This window comes from Miscanthus floridulus, chromosome 19 (genome assembly GCF_019320115.1).
Source record: "Miscanthus floridulus cultivar M001 chromosome 19, ASM1932011v1, whole genome shotgun sequence".
Classification (NCBI taxonomy): domain Eukaryota; kingdom Viridiplantae; phylum Streptophyta; class Magnoliopsida; order Poales; family Poaceae; genus Miscanthus; species Miscanthus floridulus.
In genome coordinates, this window is record NC_089598.1 from 52,767,678 (window position 1) to 52,781,558 (window position 13,881).

Genomic DNA, 13,881 nt, shown 5'->3' on the forward strand with positions numbered 1-13,881 from the left:
GATCGACGGTACAGACAAGTTTGATCCTAGGTACCTCCTTTTCGACGATTGGTTTAGAGGGAGACATCCACGTGAGCACTTCAAGTGGTGGGTTCCACCCCCCCTAACCCTCCGCCAATGACAGCTAAGGAGAAGCACCTAGCCACGGTTAGATGACTCGATGAACCTCCTCTGTGCGATTGTGGAGATCGAGCTATGATAAACCCTAAAAATACGTTAGAGTTTGTGTGTCCAAACAAGCATGAAGTAAGTGTGTATGTGTTGAAATGTTAAGCTATATGTGTTCATGTACTAATGTCTCCTTATTTAGGTGTTTTCAATGGCAAAGTGTCGTTTCAAGGAGTGGTTGTATGGTCCTAAGAACCAATGGCCGAAAGAACCGCGAAAGGTTAAGGAAAAGAAGAAAGAAAGGGTAATTTACAAAGCACCTCCTGTCATGTGCGAATGTGGTGTTAAATCCAACTATGGCCTAGTCCCTTCGGAGCTTGGAATAGGCCATTATTATGGCCATATGGTTGAGTATGATGAGGTTGGTTATTTTTGTGGTAAACATAAAATCGTATTTTGTTTCTTTTGCTAAGACATATATGATAGAATTTTCTGTTTGAACAGAGCACTAGGAAATGCAGGTGGGAATGTTATGATGGTCAAGCTAAGTTCTTGGATGAACTGAAGAAGAGGCAAGTAATTGCACGGAAGAGGGGATATGGACCTGACTACGTTAACCTATTCGTTAAACATCACAAAGAAAAGATGCATGAGTTTGCTAGACAACGCGGTATTTGTAACCCGATCGATGTTGAGCTTAACAAATAGGGATTGGAGAGACGGATGACGTTAGCGGAGGAGAGGGCAAGGAATGAGGCAAGGGAGGAGACAAGAGTATAGATGTAGGTCTTGAATGAGCATGTTGTTGCATTATGTGGCAGTGAGTGCTTCAAAGTATTTTTTTCATTGCGTGATTTTAAATGTAATATAATCGTGTTGCTAACTTATTGCATTTTATACATGAAGGGATTGGTTGCAGCGAGGAACATGTCGTAGAGCTAGCTCATGCAAGGTATGAGAAGAAGTTAGATGAGCATAGATCGTGAGTTGGTTGCACCGTTCAATCACCGATTGTGTTGTCTAATGAGGGGGACGAGGATGAGGACGACACTGGCAGACTCGGTGAGCTCATTGCTCTAGCAGAGGTGGGCTTGTAGGCGCAGGAGGCTGAGGACGATATTGGCAGACTGAGCGAGCTCATCGCTCTAGTAGAGGTGGGGTTGCAGGCGGAGCAGGCAGAGGAAGATACTGGCAGACTGAGTGAGCTCATTAGTCTAGCAGAGGCGGGCTTATAGGCGAAGAAGGATGATGACACGTTCTTCACTCAGACCGCAGCGGCCGCAGATGAAACGGAGGTCGCTTACTACAGGCGATAGGCAGGTCAAAGCAATGCAGGTGAGCCTAGCCACGGCAATAGGGTTGTAGTAGAGGACTGGTGCTCAGATGATGAGTTACTTACTCAGTACGTTTCAGACTGAGGATTTGAAAGTGCATTTGCCCCTATGTCTACTGTCAGCATGTACTTCTAGTATTATTATGTTGTGTAATATGGCATAGTATTGAACTTTTAATTATGTGGTTGTTTTCATTATTTATGGTCTTAATATTCCGCTTAATGATACGGACGTATTGAAATATGAACACGTGCTACAAATAAAACCTAACGATGTACGGCATTATATAATTCAACACACGAAACAAATGAAATGGCATGTGAGAACATGTACCGAACCTGGGTACAGAGTTTCATTCGACTAAACATAACATGCCTTAGGTAATTAAACCAAACAACAAGCACATAGATGTGGCATATGAATAACATAAAGTCGTCCTAGTAGTGTGGCCACATAGCAAATTGTGTTGCACCTTCTCCATAGTAGCCTCCCGTTGTTGTTGGTGGTGGTGGCAGGGGTGACGGGGGAGGCCCCTTGTTCTTGTGGTTAGGGCAAGTGCAATATGGATCATTGCAGAGTGCCTCCTATGAATCGGCACCATTGCTGTTGTCGTCCTGTCCGTCGTCCTTGTAACCGCTGCTAACTTCCCTTTCTAGATCGAAGATACGGTCCTATAGGTAGTAGATGTACTCCGCATGCGGATAAATAGGTCGATGATCGACCCACCTACTGAACCCACAGTTGTCTTCGGCCAACGAAGACTACAATAAGTATGTCGTGTAAGTTATATACAAGAGGAACATATTGAAGAAACTAATAGTAATAGCAATTACCCATGCTCGTGGGCATTTGAAGAAACGACGACCTCCATCTATTCCCTCGGTGAACATCTGCACTAGGCAGTCCTCACCATGCATGCATTTTGACCACTCTTCTTTCCGTTCATCGTATCCTCTCAGTGGTGCCTCTTTGGTGAAATCATTTTTGCTCTCAACTGGGAACCTCTCATAAAGAGCTTCCTCAAAGAAATCAGGACCAAGAGGACCCTCCCACCTAATAGTAGTTCCCTTCCCCTTTCCTCTTCCTCTGGACGACCCTCTAGACATTGGTACTGCAACGAAAGAAAATGCTAAGGAGTGTTCTTCTTCCTTGTTGTGTGTGTGAATGAGAGGGAGTGAGTGGTTATTTATAGGTTGAGAGGAGGAATGGAGGCCTCTCAATGTGCCATGTTAGCGATCCATGTGCCTCTTCACCTTGGCCTTTGGATCAAACAGTCATAAGATGGATGGTGGAGATAGAGTGGAGTTGTGCTTCCTTGCATGCCAGTACTATGTCAGTGATGAGATAAATTGCTGTTGTCCTTGTATCTGAAAAGTCTATTTTTATTGTCTAAAAAGCATAGATTCATTCACTGTTGCTTAGTAACCCTAGATTCATCTACAAAGCGTATGTACGGTACGTTTAGATTATACACATTCTAATAAATTTATAGTTAATATGTGTAATACATTTGTGCCTTTGTAGTAGTGTAGTATGATTAATGTTTCACAGGAAAAATTCACAAGAGTTTCCCTTGTTTTGTGAGCATCCATAGTTACAAATAGAGACATCATTATATATTCCAAACATTTCATCATCCAAGGAGCAAAATGCAACCACAACAAACATCACAACCAACATAATATGTCCTGCACAGTCTAAATAGTCCACAATATCCATACAGTCCCAAATAGTTATACAAAAGTAAATACAAAATCTATAATAGTGCATACTAACAGGTACTAAATCCCTCACTGCCTCCTACTCTTGCCCTTACCCTTGTGACCCAGAGCGCTCGTACCTAGAGTGTAAGGATCACGCGGACGGCGTCGCCTAGTGCCTAGAGGCGGTGTAGGATGAGTCGAGGGAGCATCATGGAGCTGAGAGGGGCCAAGCTCCACGTGCCTCTTGTCCACATCGTCGTCGTTGTCTTCTTCCTCATCCTTGTCCCTGTCCCCTGTAGCTGCTTGGCTAGAGGAACCTAAGCCTCCTCTACGTGCGGAAGGGACATACACGTCTTGCGTTGTGTCTGTCCTGCAACCATAATGACCAGCCGCACGACATAGACAATGGGACAGCCTCTGTTGTACAAAACTATGTTAACTGAAAGAATCTAATGTATTAATGATATGTTTGAAAGAATATTTTTAATCTTACATCCAAGAAGCCAAGTATGTAGTCGTCACTAACTCTCGACCGAATGTGCTCAACGCTAGACGTTGTCAGCGTGTCAAGCTCATTCGTGAACTCAATGTACGCCCGGTTTAACCTCACATACGAAACCCTGACCTAGTCCCAAAGGTACGCCCACATCGGTTGCCGACTTGGAGGCTAACCTTGGAACCACTTACAATGAGCCAGAACCTCTGGACAGCCAACTGAAAGACGAGCCCACATCCACAGCTATAATAGGTACATGCATCCACCAAGTAACGAGTTGGATGAAGACCGATGGCACCCCTCACACAGCTGCCGGTATAGAAAACATAAGACTGCAGAGCCCCAGTTGTAGTGACCCGCCTGGTCCCAGTCACTGAGGTAGTGGATCCACATCCAGGACGCACGGTCACCCATGGCATCAGGGAAGAGAACACAGGCAAATAGGTGTAGGATCCATGCCCTGTAGTAGTACTCAACTGTCTCCTCATCTGCCTCCTCGGGGCACTGTGCGAACTCTTCCCATAGCCAGGAGATGGGAACTCTAGAAGTGCGAGCCCCTTGCTCACCAAGCTCATGCCCAAGGAAGGCCTCCACTCGTGCTCTCCAGCCCTCTGACCTGCACTGCCCGGTGACTAGGTTGCCATGAATCCTTAGGCCTAGCATCTTCTGACAGTCCTAGAGCGTGACTGTCATCTCCTCGAAAGGTAGGTGGAAGCTGTGAGTCTTTGGCCGCCACCTATATTAAAGACAAAGCAAGATTACTTATCAAAAAGTCAATCGCATGAACAAATGGCCATGAATGGTGGCAATGATTCAATTTAATACCTATCAACCAACGCAGTTATGGCCGCTGAGTTGAACTTGGGCAACCCACGACGGACCTGAAAAGAGATGACATCCATGCCAGCTCTTTGCAGGAAAGGAGTGTACCTATCGTCGTACCGCATGTCCAAAAACCCATTGTGGGTTCTAGGACGAAGGAGCGGAAGGTCCTGCATCGAATAAAATATAGTCTCCTGTTACTTCATGAACACATGTACGCTCACCAAATTTTGAACAAAACTTAAAGATTATTACCTGCCCCAGCGCTATGAGACGAACTCGGTGGGTCGCCTCGTACGTCGGGTCGAGTAGGTGGAATTGCTCCATCCTAGAAAAAAGTGAATGAATTAGAATTTCAATATACAATGAAACATGAACTTAGAAATGTATAAGTAATTGACACAAATACAAGCATAAATTGAGACATGTATAATTAATTAAATGAATACAATAAATATAAAATAATAAAATCAACCAATAGTCCCACCTCACTAACCTGCCAATGGCAACTTCGTGAATTGTGGCCAAGTCTACCGCACTTGCCGCACTCGTACTGCTCGAGGTTAGTAACAAATGGAGTTCCGCTCCCACGCCTTGTTCTTCTGGGTATCTGATCCATAACCATCCTGTGCCTCATCCTCTGCCTTGATCCACGCTTGTTCCAATGGTAAGCTAGGTCTACAATGTACTTCGGCCCATCATATGGAGGCCAGTCTCTAGGGTCCTAAAAAGGCACGAAGCGGGGGCTCCATGTGTGCATAAGCATGTTGACACTGAACTCATGAGGTATCCTCCTCTCGATATTATAGTTGCAATGCCTAGCTGCTGCCACCAAATGAGAACATAGAAAGTGGTACTGCCTTAGTTTACCACAAGTGCACTTAAAATCTTAGAGGACAACTACATGTATCCTCGACTCTCGGACCTCGTCGTCGGACGTTGTACCGCCCCTATGCTTGACCTGATAAGTCCCTATGGCGTGGTCAAAGCATGTAACCTCATGTGTGCCAGCCCTTTCTCTTGCCTTCTCTAGATGTGCCTTTGGTTTTGGAGCCCATATCTCTTCATCACTCCGCAACTGCAATGCATGAGCGTGTATATCGTTGAACCAGGCAACAAGCTTATAGAAGGTGAATTGAACGATTGCATTCACGGCCATTCCATGTATCCCCAATAGCAACTTATTGAATGACTCCACCATGTTGCTGCACTAAAACTCATACCTCCATCCACCGACGTCGTGAGCTCTCATCTATTTCTCCAAATCCCTCATCAAACCTATGATCCATTGTCTACCTTCTGCATTTGATGCGGTTCTGACCTACTCCAATTTTCTAGAAAGTACTTGTCCTCAAGCTATCGAGCAATCTCCTGGAACAAATCAAAGTTACCCTTCACACCATCCTTCCAGAGTAGATTCTCGGTAAGGTGCCAAGTACACCAACGATGGTGCAAAGGTGCATACCCCTCTATCTGCTCTCGCATGGCATTAAGTATGCCCTGGTGCCTATCAGATATGATGCCCCAACCACGTGTATCCGGACTAGCCCCAAGAACCATCCCCAACTGTCATTGTTCTCCTTCTCAACCAAAGCAAAATGCCAAAGGAACCAACTTGTTGTTCGTGTTACAGGATATGGCTATAAGAAGTGTGCCCTAGTATTTGCCAATCAAGAACGTACCATCAATGGAGAAGACAGGACAACAGTGCCTAAAGGCCTCGACACACTAAGGGAAGCACCAGAAGGCATGGAAGAATATCAGCCTCCCATCCTTCCATGCATTAGGTTTTGGGATGTACTCATAATGCATACCTGGATTCACCGCTTTGATTGCATTGAAAAAAACTGGCAGCTACTCATACCCATCCTCCCAGTCCCCATATACCATCTTCCACGCTCGCTGCTTAGCCCTCCATGCTTTACCATAAGTTATCACATATCCTCCATACAACGCCTCAACGGTCCTGATAATTATCCTCACCTTCATGTTGGGTTCTCCCTACAAAATTCCCATCAACCGCTTGGCAATGAGGGTAGATGTCAACTACCGATGCCTTAGTGTCAGCTCATGGTCATCATAACTGTGTGGCCCGACAACTTTTGTGATCTTCCATTTTTCGGTTACCTGTTGCTTCCTTGCACAAACCCTCCATGGGCAGTGTTCCTTGTCACACACAACTATGTAACGGCGTTTCACATATGAATGCAATACCCTGTAAGGCCTCTTTTGTATCGCTGCAAAAGCCTGCAACCACCTCTTCAAAGCAGGGAGGAAATTGAACACCCTCCCATTCTCAATTACCATGTTAGGACCGGCCTCAGGAGCTTCTAGGAGCTCATCATCATGTCCTTCTACAAACGCCTGATCGGAATGAGCAAGATCGCTAAACTCTAGGATCACGGCGGTCGGGAAAGATACGCCTCATCATCTCAACATCACTCTCCATCAGCTCTCCAACAGGGCAATCATCATCAGAATCAAGAGCCCTAGCCATTTCATATGGCTCCGAATCATGCATAATTTCAACACTATTGGAGCCACAGAATCCATCTCCAAAGTGCACTTGAGCAGCAACAGGGGGCACATTCACATTCTCAGGAATGTCTCCTACAACATCAGTAGAGAAATGAGGAAAGAATCAAAGAAATAGATGTAAGGAACGGGGTAAGCTCCCAAAAACCATGCGGTTAAGACACTTACTCAGATGATTCTGTGTTAAAGGGATCTCATAAGGAGGATCTACCATGTAAACATAAGTCTGACAACCATCTCCAACTACCACATTGGGGGCAGATTGAGCATTGGGACTGTAGGTGCAATCTCCACATGTAGATAAGGTTCCAGAACGGGAGGGTCGATGTGTGCCTGATGATCCATTGCTGGGGTAAACCCATGAGGGATGGGATCGACTAACACCCGACGCACAACCACGTCCAAACATTGCAGCTGGCTCTTCATAGCCGATCTCACATAGTTCTCCCACTGATCCGCACAACGAATTGAGATCATTCACCTGAATATGTTGGGAGTAGAACCTAGGTGCAGTACACCATCAACTGCAATGCCATCATCTCCAAGGCAATGCAGCTCCTCCCGAGCCCTTGCAACCATCTCACTAAATGAAGGTCTATTATTGAATAGCACAGGCACGCTTTGTATGTCAACAAACTCAACATATCCATAGCGATCGCTTTCAACGGTGCCTCCATGATATATGGTAACTAGGTTGTCCATCTAGTTCAAACACGTAACGAAACACATGTCATTTAGTCCAAATTAGATAATAGATAGTACCTAACAAGTAATTTCTAACTACAAACTAAGTAAATAAGATAATAACTATGTATATATATATATAGTGTACTCACTAAATAACTAGATCATATGTAGTTAACTAAATATGTAACTACATATCTAAGTAGCTATCTAATTATATCTATGTACCTATGTATCTATGTTTCTATCTATCGACATATATATCTCACTAGATCACTAACTAAATCAACTACCTGAGTCATCATTGAAAGGATCAAGATGCCCAAGAGGGGGGGTGAATTGGGCTAATTCTAAATTTCTTTTCAATAATTAAATCCAACGGTTAGCCCAATTAACCCCTTGTACCTAGAAAGTATTTCTAATGTTCTATCGCACAAAAAGTCTTACAACCTAAGTTCCAATCCTACTCTAGCATGTCAATTCTATGAATGTAAAGACAAGTATTGAATTGCTCAAAGTAAAGAGAGAATGAAGAACGCGGCGATGTTTTGCCGAGGTATCGAAGAGTCATCAATCCCCACTAGTCCTCGTTGGAGCACCCGCGCAAGGGTGTAGCTCCCCCTTGATACGCGCAAGGATCAAGTGCTCTCTACGGGTTGATTCTTTGACAATTCATCATGGTGAATCACCCACAACCGCTCACAACTTGAGTTGGGTTATCCACAAGCTCCATCGGATGATCACCAAGCTTCCAATCACCACCAAGTCATCTAGGTGATGGCAATCACCAAGAGTAACAAGCACGAACTCTCACTTGACCACAACAAGCCTAATGAGAAGGGTGGATGCACACTTTGCTACTCTTGATATCACTAATGAGGGCTCTCTTTGGGATTCTCAAATCTCAATCACCTCACTAGGACCTTGCTCTTCTTGGCACTCTCAAAAGTGTTTCTTAGCTATTGAAATGAACAAAAGTACCCCCACACACGAATGAAGGAAGTATTTATAACATGGGTTGAAAAATGAACTGTTATGTGCCTCTGCGGAGTGACCGGACGCTCCGCTCATGTTTTTGTGATGAACAATAAATAAAGCAAATTTTTGTGAGAGAGTCATTACACCCTTTGATGGACTCCCTATGATGAGATCTTGTGGATGATCTTGTAGTAGAGGTGTATTTCTTCTATTGACCATTTGAGGAGGAGGTTGTGGAGCATCAACATCTTGTGCTTGTACCACCATTTGATCATGGGAGACATGAATATCTTTATTTTCTACTTTCCCATCTTTTATCACAATCTTGTGGCACACTTGATGAAGAAGGTGGATCAATCACTTGTATATCATCTTCATCATCTTTAGGCTTGATATCTCCAACCAGAATGTTTTTCATAGCCTCCCTCAATGGTTCATCACCTACATCATCAAGATTCTTATGTGCTCCTTGGGAGCCGTTAGATTCATCAAATTCCACATCATATGTTTCTTCAACCAAGCCGTGGCATGATTAAATACTCTATATGCTTTAGACTTTGATGAGTAACCAACAAGAAAACCAATATCACAATGTCTTTAAAACTTCCCTAGGTGTTGCCGCTTCTTGTAGATGTAGCATTTTTAACCAAACACCCTAAAGAAAGAGACGTCCGGCTTCTTCCCATTGAGCAACTCACAAGGTGTCTTGCCAAAGAACTTTTGAAGGAATAGGCGGTTGGATGCATAGCATGCGGTATTGATAGCTTCCGCCCATAGAGCTTCGGGGGTGTTGTACTCATATCTAGCATTGTTCTTGTAAGAGTGATCAATGTCCGATTCTTTCTCTCAACTATACCATTTTGTTGAGGAGTGTATGTTGCGGAGACCTCATGCTTGATCCCAACTTCATCACAATAGGCTTCTATGTTTGTATTGTCAAATTCCTTCCCATTATCGCTTCTAATCTTCTTGAGCTTCACTTCAAATTCATTTTGTGCTCTCTTGGCAAACTTCTTGAAGTAAGATGCAACTTCGGATTTGTCATGAAGGAAGAATACCCATGTATATCTTGAATAGTCATCAACAATCACAAGACAATAAATATTTCCTTCCAAACTCTTGTATGTTGTTGGTCCAAATAAATCCATGTGAAGGAGTTCTAGCACTCTTGTGGTTGATATGAAAGCTTTGGTTGGATGAGTATTTGCAAGTTGCTTGCCAGCTTGACATACACTACAAAGCTTGTCCTTCTCAAACATCACATCCTTCAACCCTCTCACCAAATCATTCTTGATTAGCTTATTGAGTGAGCTCATCCCAACATGAGCAAGTCTTCTATGCCATAGCCACCCAAGTGTTGTTTTGGTGAATAGGCAAGTCTTCAAATTTGCATCTTCGGAGGTGAAATCCACTAGATATAGGTTGTTGTATCTAAATCCTTTGAATATCACTTGATCATCATCCTTCTTAGATACAACAACTTCCTTCTCGGTGAACAAGCATTGGAAGCCAAGATCACACAATTGTCCAACGGATAGCAAGTTGAAGCTCAATGAAGCAACATATAGCACATTTGAGATAGAATGATCATTTGATATTGCCACTTTGCTCAATCCTTTAACCTTGCCCTTTGAATTATCTCCAAATGTGATTCTTTCTTGTCTATCTACTTCTTCATCTAGTGAGGTGAACATACGAGGATCACCGGTCATATGTTGTGTGCAACCACTATCAATAACCCAATGACTTCCACCGGTCTTGTAGTTCACCTACACACAAGAGATCAAGCTTTAGGAACCCAAACTTGTTGAGGGCCTTTCACCTTCTCAACAAGTGACTTTGCAACCCAAATTTTCTTAGGCCTATTTTTGTTGGGAGGTCCTAAGAACATGACTTTTATTTTCCCACTAGAATTCTTTCTAAGCATGTAGTGAGCATTGAAGGCAAAAGGTCTAGCATGCTTGGGCAAGGGTTGTGGTGGTGGAGTTTGGCACTCATGGGCAAAGTGACCTTCTTGTCCATACTCAAAGCATCTCTTTAGCTTTGGTTTTGACTTATGTTGTTGTTGAGCTTGAGCTTTCTTCTCTTGATTTGCCAAATACCCAATGCCACTTCTATCCATCTTCATGACGGTGCTCATAAGTAGCTCACTTTATAGATACTTGCCTCTTGTGAACTTGCTCAAACCAATCTTGAGATGCTCTTTCTCCAATTTGAGCTTCTTATTTTCTTCCTTGAGAGCATCATTATTTTTCTCTTCCTTGAGCTTCTTATTCTCTTCTTTGAGCTTCTCATTCTCAAGGATCAAGTCACCATCATGATCAAGAGTTTCTTGCATAATAGTGTTGTGGCTTTTGATCTCTTCAAGATCTTTCTTGAGCTTTTCATTGTCATTCTTGAGCTTGACAAACTCATCATAATCATCGGCCTCAACCACTTACTTGCCCTTGCTACTAGAACTTTGCTCAATGCTCTCAATGATCAAACCATCACATGATGTAGCTATATCAATCTTAACAACATCGTTAGTAGCATCATGTGGCTTATTGGATAAGAATTCTTGAGCAATAACAAGATTATCATGATTGATCTTTAGAGTTGTATATTCTTCTTTTAGCTTGTTATGGCTAGTGATGAGCTCATTGTGTATCCTCTCAAGTTTATCATGTTTATCTCTAAGCTCTTTCTTAGAAGATTTGAGCTCCTTGAGTTTGGATGATATAGTATCATTTGCTTCTCTAAGCTCAATACTAGCCTTTTCCGCCATATCACATTTTGCCAAAAGTGAATCATTCTTAGCTTCTAGCTTTTCATTCTTAGCTCTAGTCTTTATAATGATCTTAGTGTATTGTTTTAGCAATCTAGTAAGATCATCATAAGAAGGTGATTCATATTCATCATCATCACTATCGCTATCATCATTACTAGCATGTTCATCACCACTACTATCATCATCATTTAATACCTTGCATTCACTCTTAGCCATAAGGCATAGGTGTGTAGAGGATGATGGCGGTGGTGGCGGTGAAGATGATGAAGAGTCAATGACAATGGCGGCCACCTTCTCATTATCACTATCATCATCGGATGAGCCACTAGATGAATCAATGTCCGTGAGCCAATCACCGATGATGTATGCCTTTCTACTCTTCTTCTTATGGAAGTCTTTCTTTTTGCCATCTCTCTTCTTGTATGGCTTGTTTTTCTTCTTCTCATCTTCTTCTTCATTACTTGAGTCATCTTTCTTGTCCTTGTACTTGTTCTTGAACTTGTCTTTCTTGGGCTTGGTGCATTGGTGTGCTAGATGACCAAGTTCTCCACAATTGTAGCAATCTATCTCAAAGATTGGCTTCCTTCAAGAGCTAGTGAAGAACTTTTTCTTCTTGCCATCGAACTTGATGCCACTCTTGTTGAGCTTCTTTAGCATCTTGGTGGTTTTTCTCACCATGAGAGCAAGACTTGCATCATCAACTTCATCATCACTTGAGCTCTCATACTCAAGTCTTGCTTTGCCCTTCTCTTGACTAGCTTTGAATGCTAAGTCCTTATCTTTCTTCTTGGTAGAGGATGAGTCATCTTGTGGTGTGATGTGCATATACATCTTATGAGCATTGATCTTTCCCAAGATTTGTGTTGGTGTAGCGGTGGAAAGATCACCTTGATGAAGCATGGTCATAATATACCCATATTTGTCAATGGGGAGAACACTCAAGATCTTTCTTACAACATCAGATGGTTGCATTTGAGTGAGTCCAAGCCCATTGACTTCCTCTACAAGAACATTCAAGCGTGAATACATTTCATTAGCACATTCTTTAGGAAGCATCTCAAAGGAGTTAAGCTTTTTCATGACAAGATGATAGTGTTCCTCACGCTCACTCATCGTTCCCTCATGGAGCGCATAAATGTCCGACCATAGTGCATGGGCGTCTTTGTGATTCCTCACCCGGTTAAACACATCTTTGCAAAGGCCTCTAAAGATGGTGTTTCGAGCCTTTGCATTCAATTTCTCGTAATTCACCTCATCGCCTTGTAGGTTTGTAGCATCCCAAGGTTTTGGGAAGCCTTGTAAGGCGGCTCTAAGTATTCCAACATCTAGAGGTTCTAAGTATGCCTCCATGCGAATTTTCCAATATGGAAAATCATCCCCCTCAAAGATAGGAGGAGGTCCATCCCCGTGAGTCATCTTTCTCTAGGCGGTTAAGCCTAAATACGTGAGCATGAGGCTCTGATACCAATTGAAAGGATCAAGATGCCTAAGAGGGGGGATGAATTGGGCTAATTCTAAATTTCTTTGCAATAATTAAATCCAACGGTTAGCCCAATTAACCCCTTGTGCCTAGAAGGTGTTTCTAATGTTCTACCACACAAAAAGTCTTAGAACCTAAGTTCCAATCCTACTCTAGCATGGTAATTCTATGAATGTAAAGACAAGTATTGAATTGCTCAAAGTAAATGCTCAAAGTAAAGAGAGAAGGAGGAACGCGGCGATGTTTTATCGAGGTATCGGAGAGTCGCCAATCCCCACTAGTCCTCGTTGGAGCACCCGTGCAAGGGTGTAGCTCCCCCTTGATCCGTGCAAGGATCAAGTGCTCTCTACGGGTTGATTTTTGACACTCCATCGCGGTGAATCACCCACAACCGCTCACAACTTGAGTTGGGTCATCCACAAGCTCCGCCGAATGATCACCAAGCTCCCAATCACCACCAAGCCGTCTAGGTGATGACGATCACCAAGGGTAATAAGCACGAACTCTCACTTGACCACAACAATCCTAATGAGAAGGGTGGATGCACATTTTGCTACTCTTGATCTCACTAATGAGGGCTCTCTTTGGGATTCTCAAATCTTAATCACCTCACTAGGACCTTGCTCTTCTTGGCACTCTCAAAGGTGTTTCTCAGCTGTTGAAATACGCAAAAGTACCCCCACACACGAATGGAGGAAGTATTTACAACATGGGCTGAAAAACGAACCGTTATGTGCCTCTGTGGGATGACCGGACGCGCCGGTCAGTTCACCCCGAATTCCAGTGATCAAATAGTGACCGGACGCTGGACAGTGTCAGCGTCCGGTCAGCACTGACCGGACGCGTCTGATCATGATTTTCCCTCTCTAGAACCTTACTGGAGTTGACCGGACGCTGGCCCTCAGCGTCTGGCCACTTCACCTCTCAGCGTCCGGTCACTTCCCGATGATTTCACCTTGATCAAATGAACT